Source organism: Fukomys damarensis, unplaced genomic scaffold (genome assembly GCF_012274545.1).
Source record: "Fukomys damarensis isolate Sample0158 unplaced genomic scaffold, DMR_v1.0_HiC HiC_scaffold_17, whole genome shotgun sequence".
In the NCBI taxonomy this organism is placed as follows: domain Eukaryota; kingdom Metazoa; phylum Chordata; class Mammalia; order Rodentia; family Bathyergidae; genus Fukomys; species Fukomys damarensis.
The window spans coordinates 7,854,305-7,858,168 of NW_022900929.1; the positions used below are offsets into that span (position 1 = coordinate 7,854,305).

At 44.9% G+C, this 3,864-nt stretch overlaps 1 pseudogene; it reads left to right on the forward strand.

Moving 5' to 3' along the window:
• The first annotated feature begins 1,634 nt into the window (after positions 1-1,634).
• Positions 1,635-3,294, forward strand: LOC104873697 (annotated as a pseudogene).
• Positions 3,295-3,864: the final 570 nt, after the last annotated feature.

The window sequence follows — 3,864 nt, forward strand, 5'->3', positions numbered from 1 at the left end:
ATACATATATATATATATATGTATTATGTATCTCAGAGGCCATTTTTTTCATAACTCAAGAAATTTACCAAAAGGCTTGTGTCAATCCAGAGAGTTGCTAATTTAAGCTAAATGGCCAAATCTCAGCAAGAACAGCTGATACTGTCACTTGCCTGTCCCCAGCTCTGCAGTAGCCTTGAAAACCAACAGCCTGGCATCACCACAGAGTCAGGAAGGTGGCAGAGTCCCCAGAAGGATTCCTGAGAAAACAGCAGAGCAAGGACTTCCGAAAATTCCCCCCTCAATAAAAGCAGTTAAAGCGAAGCGTTAAGTATCAAATGAAGGTGGCAGAGTCCCCAGAAGGATTCCTGAGAAAACAGCAGAGCAAGGACTTCCGAAAATTCCCCCCTCAATAAAAGCAGTTAAAGAGAAGTGTTCAAAGTATCAAAACTACTTTTTCAGAATGCTGTAAATTAAGCAAAGACCTACAGCAGCCAGCACAGTATTGAAAACCAGTTGAGTAAGAACAGCAAGCTTTGTGGCCTTTTATATTTCCTCCTATTCATGACTCTCCTTGTACTCTAGCAGCCTGGTAAAATAACCACCCGAAGCATGGTGAAATGAGTAAGCTGGTAGTCATCACAAGAAGACAGCAGCTCTTTCGAAACAGTTGGGGGGGGGGGGGGACATAACCAGGCCTGTCTGGTCATTCCCTGGAGGACTCACCTTCTACCACAAGGCTGACTTGATTTGACCTAACTTGTGCTCACCCAGGGCAAAAAGCCTTCTACCTCACCACAGAAAGAAAGAAATCTGGATGTGGTAGTGCACGCCTGTAATCCCAGCACTCTTGGGGGCTGAGGCAGGAGGCCTCATCTTGGGCAAGATCTTGTATAAAAAATGTAAAATAAAGACCTGAGGATGTGTAAAGGCCCTGGTGTCAATCTTCAGTGAGATACACAGACACACACACACACACACACGTGTGTGTGTGTGTGTGTGTGTGTGTTTATGTCTCCCCAGGGGCATTTGTTGAAAGCAACTAGAGACAGTTGTTTAACTGCATGGCTGCCAGAGGCAGAGAACAATAGTTAGAGAAAACAGTGAACTAATCGAAAACTTCAAGGAAAACCTAAGACTTTAGGTGGACATAGGTAATTTGAAAACACTAACTTCAAATGAATCCCCAAAAGCCACACACATGGAGACTCTAAAAGTAGGAAGTAGAGGCTAAGGCAGAGTTATCAACCCTGCTGGAACTTGAAGTTGTGCTCCAACCTTCATAAAGAGCCCCTCAGCACAAATAGAATGACCTACAGGTCTCTATGAGTCACCTATATGTGACTAAGGAAATCCTCTCATTAGCTGACCACTAAATTAACTGAGACTTTAGTGACCACATATGACAGAGAATGCAAACTATAAAATTAATTCAGGAAAGTCATTAACCAAACAATAGCAATAAAAACCAGTGGAAACAACCCTGAGGAACCAGGGGAATCTTATTTCCAGTGTTGTCACATTATGTTGCTGAAAATGTCAAATTTTCAAATCAATAAAGCAAAAAAACCTATCTCATGCAAACAAGAAGGTGCAGCCCAGGTTCAAGAATTTTGTCCCCAACACTGAGCCATCTTCCCGCCTTTGCTGCTGCTATGGTAGCTCTGCTGCTCTCCAAGGAGGAAGACCTGAAGGGTTACCTGTCCTGAACTGATGCTGGCATTGATGGGGGGGCCCGAGTCTGATTGCGTGGTGTAAAAAGCAGCCGAAGCCAGGAGAGGCCAGCAGCAAGGGAATGCGGGTTGTTGACGGTGATGTGAGCTGGACGGCTAGCCTCGCCACTAAACCAGAAAAGGAAGAGAAAGGTGATGGAGATTTGCCTGTGGTGGCTGAGTATCTGGATGAGTGGCCAGAAGAGGTGAAGCAGATGGAAGCTTTCCTTCTACCACCAAATGGAAGCTTCTGGGAGACCACAGTGAAGACCTATCCTTACATAGTCCTTTCAATCATGACATCCCAGATCCAGCTCCTTCTACAAGGACCCGTCAAACTCAGGCACATCTCTTCCCAGGAGGGTCCACCAGACTCCTCAGATGCATCCCCCATTAGGAAGCCTCATCATAATTCTTCAGATATGTCTCCTAAAAGAGTCCCTCATGATTCCTCAGGTATCTCCTCCCCCAGAAGGATCCATCACAATTCCTCTGACACATCCCAACCTAGGAGGACTCTCAACTCCTCAGATATGTGGCATCCTGGGAGGGGCCACCGTGACTCCTCTCATTTGGCCCCTAATATTGCTCATTCACTGCCCACCACCAAAAGAAATAAAACCCCAGAAAGAGCCTCTAGCAAGACTTCCTCACATTGGAAGGGGTCAGGATCTACTCATCCATCACTCCTGAAGACCATCAAAAGTGAATATGATTCAGACCTCTTTCCTCTGTGAAAAAAGCAAGGAAAGTCTCATTTTGGAGAAAAGAAGCAGCTTGATTCTAAAAGGTGACTAGTGGAAAGCTCCTGATTCAGATCATTCACCTCCACAGCATAAAGCCAGTCCAGGGCACTAAGATTCTGATGCAGGTCTGTCACCTCCAAGGAATATGCTGGAGCTCTGAGTCTGACTTGTCTCCACCAAGGAGGAAACAGAAGACCAAATGTTTGGATTCTGATCCATCTCCACCTCAAAGGAGTCAGCCTCCTGGAAAGAAGGCTGTGCACATGTATTCTGGGGCTAAAACTGGGTTGGTGCTAACTGACATACAGCAAGGACAGCAGGAGCTCAAATAACGGGACCAAGAAAACATGGTGTTTGAAGCCAAATTCCAGTTTGCTGAAACTGTTTTGTGACAAGTCTGGTTGTAAGAGAAATTTGAAACCGGAATGTCTAGAGCAAAAGAGCAAAGCAGAGAAGGATTCAGAACAAGAAGAGCTGTATGCGCAGCGGGGCAAAGGGCTTGCCCAGTGCCAGCAACAACAACAAATGTGGAGGATGCAATGAAGGAAATGCAAAAGCATCTGACCTGCTACATTGATGACGGAGATCTGGATTGGATGCTGAGAGAACAAGAAAGAGAGGGAGACCCCATGGCCAACTTCATTAAGAAAAATAAGGCCAAGGAGGACAAGAGTAAGAAAGTGAGACCTTGATACAATGGATCAGCACCACCGCCAAGCAGATTCAATATCTGGCCTGGATATCACTGGGATGCGATGGATAGAGCCAATGGATTTGAACAGAAGCACTTTACCAGGATTTCCAGCAAGAAGGCAGTGGAGGAACTTGCTTGCAAGTGGAGTGTTGAAGACGTGTAGCTTTTCTGAGGCTGTGCCCGTGGCTGCGGGGGCATGAGACAGCCAGGCATCCAGCTGTTTCATTTGCCTGTGCTAATAATGATCAGGGCCCTCACAGACCAGCAACTTGTTGGGTGCCAATGTTGACCATAGAGGGACATTTGAGATCTGATCTATGGACTGAGGCTCCTGAATTTCTTAGGTATGCCAACACTGTCGCTGGCCTGAGCAGGAAATGGTGATTTTTGTATTCCAGGGTTTGTTTGGCTAAAGTTTGTCTTTTTCTGCTTTTAATAAATATACATTTATTATTTTTTTAAAAAAAAAAGAAGGTACAGCCCACACATGGTAAGTGGGTAAGCATCAATAAGTGGCTTAGAAGAAAGCCCAGATACTGGACTTACTAAATATTTTAAATAAGCTAATTTAAATATATTCAAAGAACTGAAAGAAAGTATGCCTCAAAAACTAAAGGAAGGCATGAGAACATTATTTTATTAGTGGAAAATATCAGCAAAGAGAAATTATAGCCAGGTGTGGTAGCACATGCCTGTAATCCCCATACTCCTAGGAGGCTGAGGAGGGAGGAGC